The following is a 24,969-nucleotide window of genomic DNA, read 5'->3' as shown; positions in this document are numbered from 1 at the left end:
GTGTCCCTGTCTGGTGGTGCTCCAGCCCCACAGCTCCCTCCTCCCTGCCGCTCGCACAGACACAGCTCAGCTGGCTTCTGGCTTTGGGCTGGACTAGCGGAGACAGGCACAAGTCAACAGCTCGCAGGCTTGTCTCCCTGACAGACCCGCCAAGGTGGGAGAAAACACAATCTCTACCGTTAGTTCTGGCATAGCCACCTTAAGGATAGGGTGCGTCCTGTCCCCTTAACAGCTCCAGACACACCTAGCAGCTGATCTAACAGCAAATTGTCAGGCCCAGGATCAAACCGCCTGATTCAGGATCTGCATTTTAAGGAGCTCTCAAAGATGCTGGGGCATCCTAAGTTTCAAAACCACTGTTGTATTGAGATAGTGTTGAGACAGCACTCAGATATTTATTGGGTGAATAAAAGGACTATTTAAATGCCAGTATGCTCTGAAGTCCTGCCACGCTTTAACAGCCTTAAGATGAGTTCTGTCTTAGCCGCCTTAATACCCAGAAACAAGGAACAATGGTAAGACTTGAGTTTGTATCCACGAAGCTCTTCATCAAAGGCCTTCGACATAACCGATCACATTAGCCATATCAGGGTACCAAAGAACAGCCTGTTGTCACACGTGTTTCTCTGCTTTGCTGTGGGACCTCAAGGCAGGAGACACTCAGGGAGTCTGGTCTTTGGGAAGACAGTGTCCGGGTAGAAGGACACCATGCATAGTGCCCTGGTTTCCAGGCTGGGGCCAGGAGACACCTAAAGGCCCAGAAAGGAAGTCCCTTCCCCCTTCAAGGCTAGGAATAGAGCCCAGCATCTCCTGCACATTGGACAATTGCTCTGTCTTTGAGCTGTACCCCCAATCTCACGGCCCCTCTTTTGAGGTTTGACCAAATTCGTGTTCCATTGTCAGATTTATTTTATCTTATCTTATTGGAGGGGGGGGCATCTCACTGTGTAGGCTTAGTTGGCCTGGAACTCACTCTTGTAGCCCAGGCTGGCCTCAGACTGAACTCACAGAGATCTCCCTGCCTCTGCCTCTCAAGAACAGGGACTGAAGGCCTGTGCACCTCCCACACACACTGCCCCCCAACACCGTTAACCCCCCGTTAGTCTCTTTCTGTCAAGAAGAGAAAGGTGCTGGATGTGACTGCTGCTTCTCTATACCAGCTGTTTGCTCATGGCTTCTGGGGAGGTGAGCTACTGGGACAAAGAGGCAAGTAGTTAAAAGTATTTTTCCCAAAGCTGGAGAGATGGCTCAGCATTTAAGAGCACTGGCTTTCTTCCCGAGGTCCTGGCTTTGATTCTCAGCAGCCACATGGTGGCTCACAGCCATTTATAACTACAGGGCATCTATAACTTCCAGGGGATCTGGCACCTTCTTCTGGCCTCTGTGGATACCAGGCACATTCATGATGTACAGACATATGCAGGCAAAACACCGTACATCGTTTTTCCAGAGCCAGATGTGCCTCCTTCCAGGACAGCAGAGATTAAAGAACCCACACACACCTGGAGGGAGGTCAGGATTTACAGTGGCCTCTCTGACAACTGCCTTCCCTGAGTTTCACAAGGCAAGACCCACCTGGTGTGGCAAGACAGCAGGGGTCATCATCTGTACCACCCCAGTGGTGGGTGCCCATTCCTACTGGGTCCTTCATTCACGAGAAATTTATAATGATCTCATTTCAGGGTTGCCAGTGCTTCGCCGTACGAACGCCCTGGAGCTGGGGACGAAGCTCAGTGGTAGAGAGAGGCTCTAGGTTCAATTCCCAGTACCAGACCCCAAACCAAACGTCTCCTGGAGCCCTTATAAAAGTAGGGCTACTCCACATAGAGTAGACATCCTACATAGCAGGTGAACATGGTCCACAAAACTGTCTTATTTGGTCAGAATTTTTGAAGCAAAGGCGAAGGGAGGGGCTGGTGAAATGGTTCAGCGGTGAAGAGCACTTGCTGCTTTTGCAGAGGACCTGAGTTCGGTTCCTAGACCCCACACTGGCTTCTGCAAGCACGTATCCACAAGCGGACACACACACATACACACAAATCAAAATAAAACACATCTTTTAAAAACGAATCTCTATGTCCGGCAAATAGGTCTGCCTCTGCTCTTTCTGGTGTTATTTATTTATGACTCCCCATGAGAAGAGTTTGGGATCTAGAAATGTTGTCAGACTCTGTCTCAAGTAAATAGGGTAGAAAGTGATAGAGCATGACACACACACCAGCATACACACACACACACACACACACACACACACACACACACACACACACAGAGCAGTGTAGTAACCTTTCAACCAGGTCCCTACCAAGGTAGGGATAAACATAGGACATCTTGCTGAGTTACTGATTTTGTCCAAATATTTGTAAGAAGAGTCATACACAAGCATTAAAACAACCCGGAATGTCTTTGGAATTGGAGGCAAACCTAAGGCGACTTCACGTAACGTTCTCATATTTAGTATCTGGCTCGCTCGGCAGGCATGACATCTGGGGGAGGGGAAGACAAAAACCCTCCTGTGCATTTGGGCTACTTCATGAGAGGAGACAGCTCAGTCACTTGTCAAATGAGGAAAGTGAGTTCCAATGAGGCTTTCAGAGAGCAGCCCCGCCTCCTCTCTGCCACGTCCTCGGCACCCAGTATTGGTTCCAATGGAGCCTTGCTTCTGGAACGCCTGCTGCTTTGGTCTAGTTGTTCATGCTCAAACATTCCACCATTGGAGAAGGAACCAGAGACTCTCAAACCCCTTCAGGTTTCCAGCTCCTTCCTCCCCAGGACACCGGAAGTGGCCAGTCTCCACACACACACTCCCACTGTTAGGAGTCCCACAAGAACACCAAGCTACACAACCATAACATATATGCAGAGGACCTAGCTCAGACCCATACGGGCTCCACGATCGTCACTTCAGTGTCTGTGAGCCCCTACGAGTCCTGCTTAGTTGATTTTGCAGGCCTTGTTCTTGTGGTGTCCTCGACCCCTGGTCCTACAGCCCTTTCCTCCCCTCTTCTGGGGGGTTCTTCTGGCTCTGTCTGGTGTTTGGCTGTGGGTCTCTGCATCTGCTCCCATCAGTTGCTGGATGACACCTCTCTGATGATAACTGGGCTAGGACCGATCGATGAGTATGACAGAATATCATCAGGAATCATTTCATTGACTCCCCACCCCATCCTGCCTCTGGTTCCTGGCTTTCCAGGCAGTGTCAGGCATGGGCTCCCTCCTGTGGTATGGGTCTCAAGTTGGACCAGTCATTGGTTTGGCCACCATGACAGCAGCATGTCTTGCAGGCAGGACAGGTTGTAGGTTGAAGGTTTTGTGGCTGGATTGACTTCCCAGTCTCCCTGCTGGGAGCCTTGCCTGGTTACAGAAGATGGCCAGTTCAGGCTCTGTATTCCCCATTACTGGGAGACTTCACTAACGTCTTTCTTGTACATTCCAGGGAGTTTCCACTGACCTAGGTTTCTACATCACTCCCCCCAAAATCCCCAATTCCAGTTGCCTCTCCCAGTACTCTCTCCCTCTGTCCCCTCTACCCCCACCAGATCTCTCCTGTTCCCATCCCCACCCACTCCCAGTCCACCCATGAAATCTGTTCTGTTTTCTCTTCCCAGGGAGATCCTTGCACCACCCCACCACAGCCCTCCATGTTACTTAGTCTCTCTGGGTCCTATTGTAGCATGACTATCCTTTATTTAACAGCTAATGTCCACTTATAAGTGAGTACATACCATAATTGTCTTTCTGGGTTTGGTTTCTTCACTCAGGGTGATTTTTTTCTAGATTCATCCATTTGCCTGCAGATTTCATGTCATTGTTTTTAATACCTGAGTAATACTCCATTACTGTAAATGGGCCACATTTTCTATATTCATTCTTCGGTCAAAGGACATCTAGATTGTTTCCAGTTTCTGCCTATTATGAATAAAGCTGTTACGAACATAGTTGATCAAGTGTTCTTGTGGTAGGATAGAGCGTCCTTTGGTCTTATGCCCAAGAGTGATATAGCTGGGTTTTGAGGTAGATCAATTCCCAATTTTCTTAGGAACCACCATATTTGTAGCTTGAGTTTCCCTGCCTTGCCCACAGTCAGGACAAATCTTTGTCACCCGCCAGTCCCACAGCCGCTCAGACCCAACCAAGTAAACACAGAGACTTATATTGCTTACAAACTGTATGGCCGTGGCAGGCTTCTTGCTAACTGTTCTTATAGCTTAAATTAATCCATTTCCATAAATCTATACCTTGCCACGTGGCTGGTGGCTTACTGGTGTCTTCACATGCTGCTGGTCATGGCGGCAGCTGGCAGTGTCTCTCTGCCTCAGCCTTCTGCTTCCCAGAATTCTCCTCTCTCCTTGTCCCACCTACTTCCTGCCTGGCCACTGGCTAATCAGTGTTTTATTTATTGACCAATCAGAGCAATTTGACATACAGAACATCCCACAGCACTTCTCCTTTTCTTTTTTTTAAAAAGGAAGGTTTCAACTTTCACACATCTCCAAAGCCAGCTTGGTATATTTGGGAATTTGGGCGTAGCTTCTCTTACTACTTCCTGCTGGAGGGGGGCGTTGTATCTTATGGGGACATAAAGAAAATTTTAGGATCATGGAGTAGTCCGTAAGACTGTATCGTCTGAGCCAGTTGCCTTGAAATGATTCTGGATGTTGGATCATCTGGACCATGGTGTCATCGGAGACCTTTCAGGTGGTCTTGGCTGGTCAAACCTGATGTATCTTAATCTGGAACAAATCCATAGCCTCTGGCTTTCTGTGGAGACAAAAGCAGAGCCTCCTTTCCAAAGCAACATATCCTTACATCCAAATTTTGAAGTTAAGGTACCTTTAAAATACACATTTTGGCATAACTCAACAGCTTTTGCAATCAAATGTTTTTTTTCAGTTACGAATATCAAAGAGAACATAATCCAGATTCTCTGTGCGGTAGCCATCTTTACGTGGCTTATGTTTTATATTACCTTGAGCCTATTGCTTTAAACTGCAGCCTTTTAAGCCTGAAACAGCGCTGTGGCTGCTGGCTCCGCCCACTTCAGCTTCCCAACATGGCAGTGGTGCGTTTTCCGCCAGCTTTGGGAGCCATCAATTCTCAGAAATAGTGGGTCTATGCTTCTTATCAAAGCAGCGTGTAGCCCAGAAACCTCTTTTTGTTTTGTACTAGCAAAGGCTAAATCCACCATGCAGCTTAATGTGCCACTTGCAGAGGCCTCATTCCTGCCATACTGCAGGTCAAGCACACATGCCAGGAACCCGCCAGTAACTCAAACCGGCAGCTACTACTCATTTGAGAGAGACAATTAGGAAGCTGTTTTTAGCTCCATTTTAGAATCTTTTCTCAGGTTTTAGGTAGAAACTCTTGCCAACACGTTGGGCGCCATTTGTAGCTTGAGTTTTCCTGCCTTGCCCACAGTCAGGACAAATCTTTGTCACCTGCTTTGTCCCACAGCCGCTCAGACCCAACCAAGTAAACACAGAGACTTATATTGCTTACAAACTGTATGGCCGTGGCAGGCTTCTTGCTAACTGTTCTTATAGCTTAAATTAATCCATTTCCATAAATCTATACCTTGCCACGTGGCTGGTGGCTTACTGGTGTCTTCACATGCTGCTGGTCATGGTGGCAGCTGGCAGTGTCTCTCTGCCTCAGCCTTCTGCTTCCCAGAATTCTCCTCTCTCCTTGTCCCACCTACTTCCTGCCTGGCCACTGGCCAATCAGTGTTTTATTTATTGACCAATCAGAGCAATTTGACATACAGAACATCCCACAGCACATATTGATTTCTATAGTGGTTGTACAAGTTTGCATTCCCACTGGCCATGGAGGAGTGTTCATCTTAGGTCCTTGTTTTAATAACAAAGTGGGAAACAGCTTTTTCATTAGCTCCTGAGGATGACACAGAATAGGCAAACGAGACACCACAATAGTTGAGGTTAGGCTGAAGCCAGAAGTCAGCCCTTCAAAGACCTTCCAAGTACATGTAAGTTCAATTAGAAATATTTTCATGGTATCTGGCAGGAGAGCTGTAAACCAAGGACCAAGGAATAAGATGTGAATGCAGCAAAATTGGGATGGGTAGGTGTTAAAGAGAAATCACTCAGAGGTCTAGGGGTGTTTTTATGGATTCAATTTATCATTTGTTTAGGCGTGTGTTGGATACCAGACCCTGGACCACACTCAGTTTTGCAAACTGACCAAGGCATAATGAATTAATACCAGGAGACAGTCTGGAGAGGCAGGCTGTAATAATAAGGATGCATCCACTACAGTTAGTACCATAACAGATGGCCAGTAACACTGTTTTCTAGAATGCCTTGAAACATGGCTTTATGCGTGTTCATTATGGACACAGGTACTCGCGTCTGTAGATGCTCAAGGTCACCTTGGGTGTTGTTCCTCAGGAGCTGTCCATCTTGCTTAGTATTTGTTTGTTGTTTGTTAGTTTGTTTTGAGGCAGGATCTCTTTTTGGCCTAGGGCTTACCCATAGAACCAGACTGGCTGGCTAGAAAGCCCCAGAGATCCCACATGGACTCCGCAGTACTGGGATTACAAGCCCAGACGCCGAGGCCAGGCTTTATCACAGACACACTGGGGGACTGAATACAGCTCCTCATGCCTGGGCAGCAAGCACTGTATCCACAGAGCCACCTGCCCAGCCCTTGAAGTTTACTTTGAGGGCTCACTCGTGGGCAGCAGTGTATTAAGGGAAAGTGCCCATCAGAGTATTAGACAGGCCTGGACTCAGACATGCCTAATCAATTCTTAGCTCTATTATCTCTGAGAATCAGTTGGTTTTTTTTTTTTGTTTTTTTTGTTTTTTTTGCTTGTAAAATGGCCTGAATGATCCTCATTTGATCTGATGGAGCTGGGATCACAGATTAAAAGGAGACCATTTGTGGGAAATGTCTAGCCCACACCCCAGCCCAGGTAGATGCTTAGTATGTGGTAGTGGGTATGGCTTTCTATAGAGAGCTTTTCCAGGAAACTCCCAGCCGGAATGGGACACACAGACATTATCATTGCTTCATCCATATCTTCCTCCATGGAAAATTAGAAAACTATGGTTCCTATAGCCAAGGCAGCCTTTCAGAGCCAACTTAATCCCAACTTCACTGGCAAGATGAAGGATTTCCCTGGGCTAATAATACCCAGCACCTTCCTGTAGTTGATTCCCAACTTCAATAAGAACTTCAATAAGAACATATCCATAGGTATGAGGTTTCTCTTTTGCTTTATTTACTTATTCTTTGGAAATTTCACATATTTATTCAATGTATCTTGATCACATTCACCCCTGAATCCCCTCCACCATGAACCCTCCTGCCTTCCTGCCTCTGTCCCGTAACCCACTGAGTCCTGTTAGCACTGCCTACTGGAATATTGACTGACCTGTTGGCTTGACCTTGGTGTGGGCATTGCCAAGGTCACCATAGCTGCAGGGAGTTCACTGATGTAATGGCATGGTGTGTCCAGAAGACAGCATTTCTCAGCACTCTTTCCCAGTCTCTGGCTCTTATGTCCCTTTCACTTCCTCCTCCAAAATGTTCCCTGAGCCTTGAGGGGGTTGATCCAGATGTCCCCTTAGGGCTGGGGACTCCAGGCCACTTATTCTCAGCAGTTCTAGTGTGAACTGTCAATCAGTATCTAGTCTCCCTTATTTAATTATACCCCTCTCCAGTTTTAGATGGATACATGCCCAAATAATTAACAATTATATTCCTCCAATCGCTTGAATATTGGTATAACTATCAGCCAAGCTTCTAGTATATATGTTGCCATCCCTGGAAATTCAGATATGCTTCCCAACCATTTCTCTCCACCCACTGGCTACAGCAGCCATGTCCGGCCCAGATATGGAAACCCCTTGAGTCAAAAGGAAATTCTGGACCCCTTTGTGTGTTATAATTAGAACCATGATTTGGGAAAGAATATGTCCTTCATATTAATGCGCTACTTAATCCACTGTCTTTTGAAGTAACTTTCTTACAACAGCTTAGATTATATATCAACTAACACAGTATTAATTCTAATACTAAGACATAAATATTAATTCTAAAATTGAGTGATGTATCAGGGAAGCACCTAGCTTGGGCCCCAAGAAATAATAGTTGCTCAATAAATCAGATACCAACCCTCCAATTTCTAGAATCTGAATTTAAGAAATTTAACAATCCAACTATTTATTGTATGCCCAAAATATGAAAATTATATCATAAGAATGATGCTGGATTCCAAAAGGAATGATATGGCTCTCCTGCTAGGACAGGCAGTTACGTTCTCATGGGGGAGTAGATTCTTTATTTCTCCATATAATTCCTTTATAAGAATAGAATTGTTGGCCGGGCGGTGGTGGCGCACGCCTTTAATCCCAGCACTCGGGAGGCAGAGCCAGGCGGATCTCTGTGAGTTCGAGGCCAGCCTGGACTACCAAGTGAGTCCCAGGAAAGGCGCAAAGCTACACAGAGAAACCCTGTCTTGAAAAACGAAAAAAAAAAAAAAAAAAAAAAAAGAATAGAATTGTCAATGTAATAAATAGAATCCCAATCTCTCTTGCAAATGGCAGAGGTGGCTGTGGCTTCTGGAAAGCCCTTGGTTGCTGTGGCTTCTGGAAAGCCCTTGGTTACTGTCACCCACTCTCTTAAGTCTGAAGTATCCTCCAAACAAAGTAACATGATCCCAAGTTTGGGTCCCACCATTTAAGAAAATGGCACTTTGGGGCCAGTGAGATGGCTTGGTGGGTATCAGTGCTTGCTGCCAAGCCTGGTGACCTGAGTCTGAGCCCCAGAACCCACACAGTGGAAGGAGAGAACTGACCCTGCGTATTGACCATTGATCTCCATGCATGCCACGTCACAATGTGTAACCTCCTCCTCCACAAAGTAAATGCAAAAATAAAAACACCACATTGTTATTAGAGCATGAGTTTCCTTGATGCATGTAGTATGGTTTCATATACAATGTCCTCCACATAATCAAGTGTTTGAACACTTTCTTCCAAGGTGGTGGCACTGTTTGGGGGAGGTTGTGGAATCTTTTAGAGGTGGAGCCTAGCTGGAGGAAGTGAGTTTCTGAGGGTAAGGGGCACCCAGCGTCATAAGAAGCCCCTGTGTCTCTTTACTACCTTGTTGGTGGCTGTCCTGACTTTGACCCTTCCATGCTGCCTTGCCTTGTCACCACGGCAGGTTAGATCCCTTCCAGCCATGAACCAAAGTAAGTTCCTTCCCATCAAGTCATGCTGTTGGGTAGTTTGTCCCAGCATGGAGAAAGCAGCTGGTTCAGTGTAGAGCTGTACTGTTTTAGCGCCTACGTCAGCGCATGCGTTCAAACTTGGCCTATAATTTTTGCCTTGCTAAGGACTGGTTGACCAGGACAGCGGGGAGGGTGATGTGTTAGAAGTAAATGGATCCTGTAGGGTGCAAGGTGAATACCTAGGCAAAGGTATTCATTCTTTCATCGAGGGAAAGCCTGAAGAGCTGGTATAAACCTGGACCACATAGATCAAGAGGAACAACTTGTCCATTATGGGCAGAAAGGAGATCCCATCTCCAGCCAGCCAATCCCTGGGAAACACACAACAGCCAATGTGATGCCTTGATCGGGATGTGGACAGTTAGGTCAAGGATTCTTGGCTTTGACTGGACATTAGAATTACCTGGAAATTTAAAAAATTTTTTGTATACTCTTTTCGATTAAATTCTTGGGGGTTAGCTTCAGGCATCAAGCATCTGGCCTAGCTTTCAAAGTCCCCCAACTGAGTCTATACATAGACAGGTTAAGAATATCTGTGCCAGAACCTTCATGCTCAAATTTCCTACATATCTGGGGTTTAGTTATTGGTTCTCTAGACTTCAAGATGCAACTAACCAGAATTAGTTCAAGCCCAGGGTCTTCCTAGAATTTACTGAGACATTGGGAAATTCCAGAATGAATTTCTCTGGTGTATTATGTCACCTTTGAAAAATTACAAAAGCAAATAAAATCCTATCTCTGGGCTGGTGAGACGGCTCAGCAGATAAAGGGACTTGCCTCTAAGCCTGAGGCCTGAGCTAGATTGCTGGGACCCATTCTGTAGACGGAAAGAACTGACTCCCATGAGTTATCGTCTGACTTCTACACAACTGTTGTGACATGTTTGTACACACACACAAACACACACAATTATGTAATTGTCATTTAAATTTAATTAAATTAAAAGAAAAATCCCATCTCTTCTTTATTCTGGTGTGGAAGAAATGACCCCAAAATGAAAGTCTTAGAAGGAACCCGAACCGTGGCTTCTGCTAAGGTCTGCGTGGATTTGGCATTTTCTGGGAACTGCTAAGCAGATTCTGAAAACTTCACAGGAGACACTGAATACTCACCCCAGGGCTGGGGCAGCCAGGCACCACAAGCCTGACCGGCTAACAAAGCCTCCACTGTTAGAAAGGATGCGTGACTCGGGGCTCAGATCAGGGTCCGACAGGCGCTTGTTTGCCTGAAGGGCCCAGACCTAGCCTCGTTGACAGCCGTGGTTATGGATCCGAGTCCCATTGGAAGTCGAGGGGACTACATCAAAGAAAGAGCTGTTTCTCTGTAACCCTTGCAAACTTACTGAACAGAAAGAATCCGACTTTGGAACTCCAGCAATTGAGCTTAGACATGGAGCATGCTCAGCTAGGGTGGTAAAGGAAGTCACCAATGGCGATTAGTTAAACTTGAGCGCTTGTAAAAGGAGTGGCCCACAGATCCCTGGGCAGTTCTTCTGAGCGTGGGTACTTTTCTAGTTTCGTTTCTGATGCTGTGACAAATACCCTGACCAAAGGCAGTTCAGGGAACAAAAGAGTTTATTTCAGTTCACAATACCAGGTTACAGTCCATCTCTGAGGGAAGCCCAGAAAGAAACTCAAGGCAAGAAATTAAAAGCAGGCATGCTTGCTAATCCACACAGCACTGCCTCTGACCAAGGAACTAACTTCACAGCCAAAGAAATACAGTGGGACCTGTTGAAGATATTACTTGCTGGCTGACAGGCAGGCTTATGTTCACATAACTCTCTTAAACAGTCCAGGACTAACTGCCTAAGGAATGGTGCCCCCCACTGTGGGCTGGATTGTCCTCTATAAATTAATAATCAAGAAACTCCCCCCACAGGTCAATCTGATCTAGGCAATTCCTCGATTGAAATTCTCTTTGCAGGTTATTTCTAGGTTGTATCAGGTTGATGGCAAAAGCCTATCAGAACAGTGCTGTGGGATGGTCTGTATGTCAAATTGCTCTGATTGGTCAATAAATAAAACACTGATTGGCCAGTGGGTAGGCAGGAAGTATAGGTGGGACTAACAGAGAGGAGAAAAGAAAGAACAGGAAGGCGGAAGAAGTCACTGCCAGCTGCCGCCATGACAAGCAGCATGTGAAGATGCCGGTAAGCCACAAACCATGTGGCAAGGTATAGATTTATAGAAATGGATTAATTTAAGCTGTAAGAACAGTTAGCAAGAAGCCTGCCACGGCCATACAGTTTGTAAGCAATATAAGTCTCTGTGTTTACTTGGTTGGGTCTGAGCGGCTGTGGGACAAAGCAGGTGACAAAGATTTGTCCTGACTGTGGGCAAGGCAGGAAAACTCTAGCTACAGAACAGGTTATTTAGGACATAACCAGGTGAGAAGGGTAGGTGGAAAGGCCTGAAAACCCCACTCAAAAGAGGAAGTGCCTCCTCATCGATCCTCAGGCTCGTTGGATGATTGGTCTCTGAGAGGATGAGGAGAAGTTGAAGTTGAGAAGGGTGGTGGAGTTGGTCTGAACTTTGGGTCAACTCGGTGTCAGGTCCGACCTGAAGGAAACCTGGGCTGGGGATTTGTGATAGGCTTAAGGAAGGATTGGGTGCTTTGTTGTAAAGGATTCTGCTGGTGACTGGTCTAGGCTGGAACCCTGAAGAACCAGGTGAGGTTTCTATTCCATCTCAGCGTCTGCTCTCTTCGCCTTCTTTCTCCTGCCTCTAGAGGAAGGTCTCGCTGGGATGCCAACTGAGTCACATGGGCCAGACTTTGTGAAGGGAATCCTTATTTCAGTTTTCCGTGAGCAAGGCTGTGAGGAGTACAATGAGGTACCAAGGGCAAGAACAGTTAGACAAGAGGCGCTTCCTCATGGAGGAACATCCCAAAGCATGATGGGATTTGCCCGCCCCGCCCCCTTGCCCCCGCCCACTGCAGGGAAGACAGGGAGGAATGACTATTAAATGTCGTCTCCTCTAGTCCCTGCAGCCATCCCAATGAGGTATTGTTGGGTAACTGAAGCTCCGCAAATCTGAGCACCACGAGGGGTTAGTTTTTGTTCCCGACAAAGCATCAAAACAACACAATGTAAGAAAGGGAATGTTTACTTGAGTTGTGGGTTTCAAGGCTCCAGTCCATCGTGGCAGCAGGGTGAGGCAGAGATGAACAGCTCACCTCAGCGGCCAGGTATCAGAGTGAGAGCGAGCAAAAGAGTGAGAGAATGTCTATACAGTGCGTCTCCTCCCTCTCCTCCCCACCCTCCCCTCCCTCTCCTCTCTCTTGTCTCTCTTTCTTCCCCTCCTCCCCTTCTTCCTCTCCTCCTCTTCCATTCCCTTTGGGACTCTAGACTACTGGATGGTGCCACCCTCATTCAGGACATGTCTTCCCTTGTTAAATTCTTTCTGGAAATGTCCTCACAGACACTCTCTGATGCCTACTTTATTAATCTAGACCAGTGGTTCTCAACTTTTCTAATGCTGTGACCCTTTAATACAGTTCCTCATGTTGTGGTGACCCCCCCAACCATAACATTCTTTTCATTGCTACTTCATAACTGTAGTTTTGCTACCATTATAAATCCTAATGTAAATATTGGATATGCAGCATGGTCTTGGGCGACTCCTGTGAATAGTCATTCAACCTACAAAAGGGTCGTGGCCCATAGGTTGAGAACCAACTTTAGGCACTTCTCAATCCAATCAGGATGACCTACTGTACTTGCTAAAGATTGTGTGACTGGAATTGACACAGCATAGATTTATAATCATGTTAGCCAACATCCAACCAACACTTTTCCAATGAGATGACCATGGAGCATTCTTTTGAAGACACCATGAGACAAAGGTGTGGAAGATCTCAGAATTGGGGACATTATGAAATCAAGGTGAAAGAGACAATCATGTCTGCCATACTCTTCGAAGAGAACTGGAAATAATTTTCTCTACTGCAGCTGCCATCTGCATTATTTTGAGACTAGCACTGGGGTCATGCCTCCTGGAGCCATTCTGAAGGGTCCGAAGTAGAAGTGGCAGCATGCGTTCTCAGACTCCACAATGTCATCTCTGTTTTACACATCCCAGATGCTGCAGCCCTCTCCTCTCTCGGCATTGGCTGTGGACTTGAAAGCATTGTGTTCTTCCTTCTCTTTGGCTTGATTGTCCTTTGCCCTGGGAGGAAGGGAGGGGTGATAACAGCCTGAAGGGTGGTCAGACTGTCCCATTTTGTAAGCTCTAGCCACAGTGCTAAAGAAAACTTACAGCATGTTTTTATCCAGTGAGGAAAACATGTTATGTTCTGCATTCTTGCATAACCATGAAACATCTGGTGTAACTTAGCTGAAAATTTCCTTCCAGTGTCACATTTGGGCTAAATGATACAGAGACATTTCCACCCTGACCATAAGAGACAACAGTATTAGACTCATTATCACGTGTGTTTGGTCATACCCACTAGGGAATCTCCCAGGGCAGCAATGCAGTACTTCTCAACGAGAACTCATTGTCTCTAAGTCACATCACACCACCCCTGATAAATGGACAGGGCCCAGAAAATGGAATGTAGGTATTTAAAGGCAAGTGGCAAACACTTCTGAGGGCTTGGCCAGGACTCTTCATTCCTTCAACTGGTTCTTCTCAAACTTGAATGTGATCCAGAAGCCCTCTTAAAACTCAGATCCTGTGCCTGGCAAGATGGCTCAGTCAGCAAAGTGCTTGCCTTAAAAGAATAAGGATCTGAGCTTGATCCTCAGCACCGAAATGAAATCTGGGTGTGGTTACAAAGGCTAGTAATGGCAGAACACGGGAAGGCCGAGTCAGACGAGATTCTGGCTCAGTCACTCCAGCTGAATCAGTACGCGGGGGTGGGGAGGGTCGCGCGCGCGCGCGCGCGCGCGCACACACACACACACTCAGATCCTGGCTCTCATTCTGAGTCTCAGATTCAGTAAGTCTAAGAACTTGATGAATCTGTTTTTCTACCAAGATCCCAGGTGATGCTGATGTTACGAGTCTGGGGACCATGTGTTAAGAATCACTTTAAACTTGGGACAATCAAATCATTGAATCTGACTGGCAAAACCTCCCCTGTGTCATAATGTGTTGTCCTGTGCTTTGCTTTTCCAAATGGGTAAGAGTTGGAATTACAATGACCCTTCTTCACCATTGCAGATGTGAGTATACCAACTTGGTAGTTAAAAAAAAAGTCAGTAAATAAGTATCAACACCATTGAATAAATCTCAAGTGTAGGTATCTCTTAGAAAAAAAAAAACCAGAAATGAAAGATACAGCAATAATAAGCAATATTAAGGTAATTGGTCGTTATATGTCAGTTTGCAACACTACAATTGAGTCGCCTGGGTTATGGCTCAGACCTTCTGAAGGAGACCCCACTGCCTTTACATTGCATCACACTGCTCCTTAAAGCACAGAATGCTAGACATATGGACATCATACGCGGATGCAACAGTCCATGAATTACAGTAACCCTCCATAGTGGAATATTATGCCACCAGCAAAGTACTTGGGGAAAGATTTTAATGACTAGATAAAAAGCTGGTGGTATTTTACTCAGTGGAGAGCCCAGGACAGGCTGGGGAGATGACCCAGGTACCAAAGCACTTGCCTTTCAAACAGGAGGATTTGAGGTCCATTCCCAGAACCCATTAAAAAAAAAAAAAGCCAGGCATGGGGCTGAGAGATGACTCTGTGGTTAAAGGTTCCTACTGCTCTGCCAGGGCACTGACTTTGTTATCCAGCACAGACATGGACATGGAGTGGCTCACTAGGTCCTTTAACTCCAACGCTCAGGGATCTGACACCCTCTTCTGGTCTCCCCGGGCACTGCAGCATGTGCACAATTCACCCCTACCTCACATAGACATAATTCAAAATTAAAATAAGTCTTCAAAGAAAAAGCCAGGTTTTGTGGTGATGTGTGCTTGTAAGCCCAGTGTCGTGGAGACAGGATCACGTGGATCCACAGGGCTCACCACCTGCCTGTCCAGTCTGCTTGGCAAGATCCAGGCCAATGAGAGACCTGCCTCAAACAGAAAAAGGTGGATGGCACCTGAGAAACAACATGGGAAGGGTGTTTTCTATCCTTTATGGGCATGTGCACACATGTGCAACTGTGCACACACACATGCACACACACAAAAGAAAAGCCTAAGATATACAGAGTTACCTGTAAGATATATTAACTATACCTTCTACACCTCCTTCTGTTCCTTACAGCCTATCAGCTAAAGAACACACTGAAATGTTAGCTCCATGGTTTCTGGATGGTAGCATATTTTCACTTTAAATGCTAACCATTTCTTTCATACATCATCTCCTGAAATAATGTCTCCCACCCGTAATAGCCTACCCAAAGAGGCTGCATGTGAAAGGAGCTCACCCTTCCAGTTGGTACGTGACTGGATGCTGTACAGACACCCAACCAAGTGGCTCTTGTAATTTGTAGTGGTAAGCACCCCAACTGTGTTTAGGCACAGTTGTGCTTAAGTATGTGTGGTGCGTATACACATAGATGCAGGATGTGTGAGCATCTTAGGCCAGCACCAGGAGAGGAGGCTGCGGAGGACTGTAGCTTGGTCAGCCACATGGTCAGTGTACAGTGTACAATACAGGCTCACTAACTGAGCAGCAAACCCATGCCACACCCACAAAAGCACTATCAAACCTTCCACGCAAAGCAGGATGGGAAGGGCCGCACGTATAAAACCATTGCAGCTCTGATCTTTTATGCTTCCAGTGAGTTGTCTTCTAGCCTTGAGCTAATTGGGGGTGGGCTCCTCTTCCTTGTGATTAGTCCCAAAGTAGCAGGGGACTGATCATTTATATAACTTTGTTCTTACTCTCCTTGTGTTTTTACTTCTTTTGTTACCAAGAAAGTGTGACTAAAATCGCAGTAGCAAATTGAAGCAAAAAACAAAAAAAAAAACAAAAAAAAAAAAACAACAAAACAACAACAAAAAAAAAAACCCAAAAAAACCCATCAAAACAAACATATTTACAGGGGAATCTCCTTCTGGGCCCCCAGCCCCTCCACAGACACTCCTATTTCTCACACCCAGTTTCAGTTTGGTACAAAAATCTCAGGGAGACTGTTTATTTGAAATTCAGAAAAATGTCAAAGCAGAATTCCTTTCCTGTCCTGGGCTAAGATGATTCCAACAGCAGAATGAAATGACCAGTGCAGAATGAAGGATACGGAGCATGGCTCTCCCTGGTGATTTATAGGCCTGAAGACTGGAATGGATGAGTCATGGGCCAATGGGATTAGGAGGGGCTGCTGCACAGCAACCCACAATTTGTCATCAACCTCTACTGCGACACCCCGCCAGCCCAACTGTGCTTTATCATTTGTAGAGACCTGCAGGTACGCTGTGCAGTTACTTCCCAGTTTTGTGACCTTCCAAGTTGCTGTGGAGCTGTGTGGCTCAAACTGTGATGTACTCATGATGGGAATGTTAGGAACAGGCCTGGGAGGTTCTTCTTATCCCTCTCAGGGTCATCATACCAACCAGAGCAATCCTCCTTTTTCTACCAGGGATCAAATATTAACTTGAAAATGGCAGAAATTAATGTTTATACTTTTTCAATATGTTGGATGATCTTTGAAGGCAAGGACTGTTTTTTTTTTTTTAACCAGGTTTCTGTTTTATCCTCAGTTTATGGAAGAAATAAAAAAAATGTTCATAATGAGTGTGGAGACATGAGCTTAAGGAATGAGTGTTTGGAAGTAACTTCCAACAAGACATCCAATCGGGGAATCTGAAACCATGATCTGGAAGCCTGGAATGGTGTTGGAGATAAAGTAGTGATGTAATTTAGGCTCTTCAAAAGTTTACATGTTCTAAAAGGAAGCTTGTCAAGAAGGAGAAAATTACTGGTATTTTTTAATAAAAGAGGAAATTTAAACCAGTGAGGCTCATTAAGCAGATCTAAGACAGCTGTTGTGTCCACTGGGGAAAGTGATTTGGAGCTAAAATTGCAGAACACAGAGAGAACTGGAGACATTTTTTCTTCCAGAGATTCCAAAGCCCATGAGAGAAAATATGCAGGCTTCCACACGTCTTATCAAGTTGGATCTAAGTTTACAATCTGCAATTTTAAAATTTTATTTATTTACTTTTATTTGGGTGTATGTATATGTGCCTGCTTGTCTGTATGTTCAGATGCTGGTAGGGCCTAGGCATTTGTGAGCCACTGGACTTGGGTCCAGGGAACCAAACCTGGGACCCCTGCAAGAGCACGTGCTTTTATCTTCTGAGACATCTCTCCAGCCCCCTAATTGACCCAATTTTATTCAACAACTCTAGCCTACTGTTGCATCAAGTAAAACACCATATACACTCAGAATTACTGACCAAATTAGGAAGATGGGGGCTATGATGAGGGGAGGGCAGAGGAAAGCGGTAATTGATTTTTTCCTTTTTTAAGGAAGTCTGATAGACCACGAGTATATCAGGTAGTGTTTGCTGCATAACAAATGATACAACTTTATGGCTTACAGCACACTGTTGATTCATCTCACAATCTCCTGGGTTGAGGAGTGCAGTCTGTCTTGGCAGGCTCAGTGGTCTGCTGGCTTTACTTGTGTCCGTCACCCTGTATGTAAGAAGAGGCTCGGTGACCTGCGGTGTCCTCATTCACACAGGGACAGTTGAATTACTCTTTGAAGGAGCCAGTTGTTTCTCTATATGGCTTTCTCATTCTCAGTATGGGGCAGTTTTCCTGGTAATCTTGGGGTCAGGAACACATCAAAGGGCAACTCCATTGCTAAGGTACTTTTCAAATCTCAGCATGAGTTGCCTTTGCTGATTGGTCAGAGTAAGTCACAAGGCCAACTAAAGTCAAGAAATGGAGAAACCGATTTTGCCGCCAGACAGGAATGCCATAATTGTTGGCCTTTTATGCGATCCATCAAGTAGGTAGTGCAGCATGGCCATGGACAGTAAAGAAAAGATAGAAATACCAGAGACACTGTCGGGAGCTGCCTAGTCTCAGATCAGCCTATGACCTGTCCAGTGGGTTTCCTCGGGGCAAGGCACTCATGGAAATGGATTCTCAATTGGCAAGGACCAGTAGACCATGGGACAGCGTAGGAATTTGCAAAATTTGTGTGGTTTGCAGGCCCTTTTTTTTCTCTCATTATATTGTTGATTCTTTGGGTGGCTTTTAGTTTTACTTTGTCAGTCACACACGACAGCTGTCTTTTTCCTGGGAAATTCTGCTCTTTTTCTAATACTTTCCCTTAAGCTTCAGCAGGGGGCTGATGCTTCTCAAATCTCTTATCTGGAATTACTAACTACAATTCCTAATCCTGGGGACTTTTCTGACTCAATGGAGATAGTTAGGTACATATGAGAAAACAAGACCTGGAACATTAACCATGTCTCACAGTTCTGGAAAGAAGAGCAGGGCATGCATACACGGACTTGGGAGAAAGCCTCAGGAATACACATAGTGCCAACTGTTGAGAGTAAGTTCCCTGGACACCAAGCATAGAATCACTGGCAGGATCTGGAATAATCCAATGGGAAAAAATTCAATGTAAATTTGGGGTGGGTAGATCCATCTTTACCATACACAGGAGCTTGTATTGGTGAAGTATGGTACAGTGAGAGTGGACAAGAGTGCCTTATCAAAGTGTGCCTTTCACAGAGAGATTGAGACATGGGACCTCTTGTGGAAAAGGATATCTTACAGACATGAAATAATTGTCTAGGTTTGAATATTGTCCTTAAAGCATTGTGCCCACATCTATTACTTTTTACTTCTGTAACCTCAGTAGCTGCCAGCTGCAGAGCAGGATGTGTCTGTCTCGATATTTAGTGAAGCCTGCAAAAATGCTCAACTCTGTGTCTAGGATAAGGCTATGTGGGGAGTGGGAAGGTGTATTAGGGGAAGTGTAAAGGGGAACAATGGGGGCTTTTTATTTTTATAATGATTACAATGTATTTCTTAAAATATGATGTATTTCTTAAAAGTCAAAAATAGCAGCCAGTAATAAAGCTGTTCATGAGAGCCTGGTAGGAAAAACTGCTACAGTGTAAATAAAAATGGCTGAAGCTATTTGGGGCCACTTGAGTGCAATCCACTTGGTGGTCAGATTTCTTCCTTGTGCCAACACCCTTTTCCTGTCTCAAGACCTAAACCTGAGCCGAGGCTGGACCCTGGTAAGACACAATCCTTGACTGTAAAAATTCACTATTCCAGGTGGTGGTAGCTAAAACCATACCTGATTGAAACTTAGTCCAGCTAGGAAAACTTGTTTAAGGATGATCTGGTTTTAGTTATCTCAGAATGAAGTATAATATTGGGAATATAAACTGGGCAGTGGTGGTGCGTGCCTTTAATCTCAGCACTCGGGAGGCAGAGGGAGGTGGATCTCTGAGTTCAAAACCAGCTTGATCTACAGAAGGAGTTCTAGGATAGCCAGGGCTACACAGAGAAGCCCTGCATTGAAAAAAAAGAGAGAATATATAGCTACAAATACCATCATGGGACAATACCAAACATGCCCTAGGTGTCTGGGATCCTTGTGACCTAAAACTAAGCAGGCAGTGATAATTCCCTTGGAATACCTGCAAATCCAGCCCTCTTAGTTCCACCAGGAAAGAAGATCCACCTTTCTTCTCCAGGGCAGGTATTAAGACCTGGGTGGTAAAAAGTAGATGAATGGGTGACAACACCTGGGTAGCCGAGTTATTTACAACAACATCAGGACTTGGTAGCATGTGAACGTCAAGCCTTGCCCCCAGAGGAAATCCTTTAAATTAATAATAAACTTGAAGGCCGGGCGGTGGTGGCACACGCCTTTAATCCCAGCACTCGGGAGGCAGAGCCAGGTGGATCTCTGTGAGTTCGAGGCTAGCCTGGGATACAGAGTGAGTCCCAGGAAAGGCGCAAAGCTACACAGAGAAACCCTGTCTGGAAAAATCAAATAATAATAATAATAATAATAATAATAAAAAACTTGAGAATACGGCCTGGAGGAAAGAGGAGGAAACATTCAAAGGGCAGGGCAGGTAGAAGATATGTGATAGTCACCTGAAGCAGTTAAATGGTGTTTTTTAAGTTATTGCCTGTTTTTATATGTGTACACACATATGGCAGGGCACACATATGGAAGTCAAAGGCCAAGCTGAGGGAGTCAGTTCTCCATCCACTTTGTGGGTCCTGGGGATTGAACTCAGGTCACCAGGCTTTGTGGCAAGTGCCTTTAATGGCTGAGGCTTCTCAACCTGCCATAAACAAAATCTTTAAGTTGGTGAGCCAGGGAAGACTCTGATGTTATCTGTCACTAAACATCTGAGTCAGTGTTGGCAAATACTTCTCTGCATTTTCTCATTGACAAAATCAAGCATTCTGACGGGACGGTTTTCCAAGTTCTCCATCTCTAACCTTTTCAGGGGAGCTGGGAAAAGAAAAGGATGGACATACACACAAAAGGAATGAGTATGATTGACAGGGTCTTCTTCAGAGCTCATCAAGAAGACCCAAAGTATCTAGAACTTTAAATATAGGGAATGCTTCTATGATTCATTTAACAGGTATTATCTGAGCACCTTCTGAAACACACCAAGGAAACTCAGTGGTCAGCGACTAGCTGATCCTCTGCATAGGAAGATGACTGGGTCATTTGGGTTTGATCCAGTTATTCTAGAGAAATCCACTGAGCGGGACTTACAGGAGTATCCAGCTCCGTTATTGAACCATTCTAAAGAAGAGTGCTGTTGGTTTGCCAGAAACAGGAAGGCTGGTGCATTAGCCAGGGTTCCATAAGGCACAGACTGATATTCTCTATATGTATTGAAAGGTGATTTACTAGGTTGGCTTATAGGATGTGGTCCTGGTAGTCCAACAACGGTCATCTCACACCAGAGAGCCCGAGAATCAGCTAGCTGCTCAGTCCACAAGGCTGTGTGTCTCTGCGGTCCCAATCTGGCAATGAAGGCCAGGAATATTCCTGGAGAGGTGCTGGTTGGGAACCCAAAGAAGCCTTCTCTAATATTAAAGAAGGAACACAACAACAAGACAGATGAACTTGCCAGGAGAAAAGGCAAGCAGGCAGAAAGCAAAGTTTCCATCTTCCATAGCCTTTCACCTGGTACCATCAGAAGGTACCAGTCACATTGAAGCGGGGGTTCTTACTGCTTCAAGTGATCTGATTAAGGGAATTTCTTGCAGGCATGCCTAGTGGCTTACATTCTAGTTGATTACAGATCTAGTCAAACTGAAAACCAAGATCAACCAAGATGGGCCTTCACAGTTGAACTTCGGAGAACATTGCAGTCAGCGATCACATTAGATAATTCCCCTGAGCTTCAGCTGCAACAAGCATGGACTAACTCCCATAGTTTTATCCAGCTCCGTAGTGCTGGTTTGGCTGTCCCAGTCCTTCCTTCGTGCTTCAGCTCCACATGTAGTGTCTCCACCAGCTTCAGGGTATGGGGCATTCATAACATTGTCTGAAAAATGAGTCAACAAAGAGAGGGCAGGCTGAGCACAGGCTTCAGAAGCAAGACATACAGGTCAAGTGTTGACTGTGATTACAACCAATGCTTCACATGATGGGTATTGCACATCAAACATTGCTTTAAGCAGTTAACACTCTACAGCTCTTGAAAGACTATGACAGAAGTGATAACAGCCTTACATTACAGATGAGGAATCTGCCCACAGGCAGGTAAGGAGCATCCTTAGTAACTGGCAGAGATATAACTGAAACCCAGGACTTGGCCACCAAGTCCATTCTTGTAAGTGCCATGCAGAACTTTATTGATGGTCCCAGAAAATGGGAGAGGAATAACTTCAGTTACTTCATGGGACAGCTGATAAAAGTCTTGGGAGAAAGGAATACAGAGGAACCAAAATCTAAGGTTAATATTACATGTATGAACAGTTAAGGACTGTTAAACTCAGCAGGTGTAGTAGGGCAAGGACAAAAAGCATGCAAGGATGTGTAATCCTTGACATGACTATCACTAAAGAAAGGGTCTTAGGCATCCACCCAGATGTGGGAAGTAGCTCGGTATTGAAGAAAGAATATTGGTATGGTAATTGGAATACAATAAGAATTCCAGACCCTTGAGGAAGTTAACACTTCTGGACAAATCTCCTAATGTAAAAATAATGGGTTTGGACTAGTTGAGAAATAAAGTTTCCTTCAGCCCTATTATTCTACACATGTCTCATGTTCAAAGCCCAAATGTCAGTTACAGACCAGTTGACTTTTTTAATTAATTTTTAAAATTTATTTTGCATACCAACCACAGTTTCCCCTCCCTCCTCTCATCCTGTTCCCTCTTCCCACCTTCTTTCTACCTCCTCCCCATCTATTCAGAATGGGTAAGGCCTCCCATGGGAGTTAACAAAGCATGGCATACCAAGTTGAGGCAGGACCAAGTTCCTCCCTGCTGCATCAAGGCTGAGCGAGGCATCCCACCATAGAATAGGTTCCAAAAAGTCTGCTCATATGCCAGGGACAGATCTTGGTCCCACTGCTAGGGGCCACAAACGATAAAGCTACACAACTATCACCCACATGCAGAGGGCTTAGGTCAGTCCCATGCAGGCTCCCTGGCTATAGGTCTAGAGTCCATGAACTCCCATGAGCTCGGGCCAGCTGTCTCTGTGGGTTTCCCCGTCATAATCTTGAACAGTTAAGGACCCTCCCTCTCTTCAAGTTGACTCTTGGAGCTCGGCCCAGTGCTTGGCTGTGGATCTCTGCATTTGCTTCCATCAGTTACTGGATGAAGACTCTCTGATGACAATTAGGGTAGTCACCAATGTGATTACAGGAGAAGGCCAGTTCAGGCACCCTCTCCACTATTGCTAGGAGTCTTAACTGGGGTCATCCTTGTGGATTCCTGAGAGTTTCCCTGGTACCAGGTTTCTCCCTAACCCCATAATGGCTCCCTCTATCAAGATATCTCTTTCATTGCTCTCCCTCTCTATCCCTCCCTAAGCTCGGCCATCCCAATTCCTCATGTTCCCCATCCCAATCCCTTCCCCTTTACCTTACCCCCTGCCCCCAGTTTACCCAGACATCTCTACTTCCCCCTCCCAGGGTGATCCCTGCATCCCTCTTAGGGTCCTCCTTGTTACCTAGCATTTCTGGGGCTGTGGATTGTAGCCTGGTTATCATTTGCTTTACATCTAATATCCACTAATGGGTGAGTATATACCATGTTTATCTTTCTGGATCTGGGTTACCTCCATTTGTCTGAAAATTTCATGATGTCATTGTGTGTGTGTGTGTGTGTGTTTTAAACCGCTGAGTAATATTCCATTGTGTAAACGTACCACATTTTCTTTATCCATTCTTTGGTAGAGTGGTATTTAGATTTCCAGATTCTGGCTATTACAAATAATGCTGCTATGAACATAGTTGAGTAAATGTCCTTGTGGTATGCTTGAGCATCCTTTGGGTATATGCTCAAGAGTGGTATTGCTGGGTCTTCAGGTAGATTGATTCCCAACTTTCTGAGAAACTTCCATACTGATTTTCAAAGTGGTTATACAAGTTTGCACTCCCACCAGCAGTGGAGGAGTGCTCCCCTTACTTCACATCCTCTGCAACACAAGCTATCATCAGTATTTTTGATCTCAGGCATTCTGACAGGTGTAAGATGGTATCTCAGAGTTGTTTTGATTTGCATTTCCCTGATGACTAAGGATGCTGAGCAATTCCTTAAATGTCTTTCAACCACTTAAGATTCTGTTGAGAATTCTCTCAACAGAATGTACCATACATTTAAAAATGTACCATTTTTAAAATTGAATTATTTGCTATTTTGATGTCTAGTTTCTTGGGTTATTTATATACTTTTGGAGATCAGCCCCAGACCACTTGACTTCTTGGCAAACTTTTCTGAGATTTAGAACTAAACATTTCTTCTGCACAATTATGGAGCCATTGTTTAATCCACGTAATGGTAATAGGACAGAAGCCTGATTGTCTCAAAGAGGGCTTGGAAGTCTTTAAGAGAGCAAGCAGTGGTAATCAGATGCAAGGTAAGTGTAATCATGTTTTTGGGGGTAGAAAATTGAGCAGTGGGGACAAGATGAGAACTTCAGCTCACCAGGAACTTGAACTTGAAGGCAGGTAGTATCAGTCAAATGAGCTTACGTACGGGAAGGGATTATTAGCAAGCTGAGTCTTTAGTCAGCAGCTTCACAGTTTCCTTCCTCAGTAATTTTTTGACAGGTCGGCAGTCTTGGAGCTAAGGGGCAGGGTCTTCCAGGTCCAGCGCACTTGGTCCCTCTGCCCGCAGTGGCCTCAAGGAAGCAGGCTTCTCCTTCGCTGTTTGTCTCCAGGTTCGACCGGCTGTATCCTTTCTGGCCTCGGCTCAGCGGAAGTGCCGAACTGGGGTTCCAAATGGGAAGGTTCTTGGATATCTTCATCTAGCTCTTCCCAGCGATTCTCCCAGGAAAACCGGGAGATGCAGGCAAAGGGAATCAAACTTCCCGCGGGCAGAGTTGAGGCGGGTCGTAAAGAGGAGGGGACCGGAAGTCACGGTTGCCATAGCCACCGATGTGTCCAGCCTCTTCCTCGTCTTATCCTCCTCCGGATCCTCCCGCTGTTTTCACGCGGCCCGGAAAAAAGCCAGAACGAGGAAGTGCTGACGCACCGGGCCTGATAGATACACCCCGAGGCTAACCACTCGGACAACCAGCAGATCTGGGACGAGGACCAGACC

General features: G+C 45.4%; 1 long non-coding RNA gene across 1 annotated transcript; it reads right to left on the bottom strand.

Annotated features, from left to right (window-relative positions):
* Positions 1 to 16,568: 16,568 nt before the first annotated feature.
* LOC143274265 (uncharacterized) lies at positions 16,569 to 24,590 on the bottom strand. Its single transcript, XR_013052768.1, has 4 exons — positions 24,352 to 24,590; positions 21,473 to 21,735; positions 19,849 to 19,920; positions 16,569 to 17,869 (listed from the first exon to the last, which is right to left on the bottom strand). It is a non-coding gene; the product is annotated as an uncharacterized LOC143274265 (long non-coding RNA).
* Between the last annotated feature and the right edge of the window lie 379 nt (positions 24,591 to 24,969).

The sequence above is a fragment of the Peromyscus maniculatus genome, chromosome 7 (genome assembly GCF_049852395.1).
Source record: "Peromyscus maniculatus bairdii isolate BWxNUB_F1_BW_parent chromosome 7, HU_Pman_BW_mat_3.1, whole genome shotgun sequence".
In the NCBI taxonomy this organism is placed as follows: Eukaryota; Metazoa; Chordata; class Mammalia; order Rodentia; family Cricetidae; genus Peromyscus; species Peromyscus maniculatus.
Note: the sequence above shows the minus strand (reverse complement) of the source record. Positions and strands in the feature narration are given on the sequence as shown.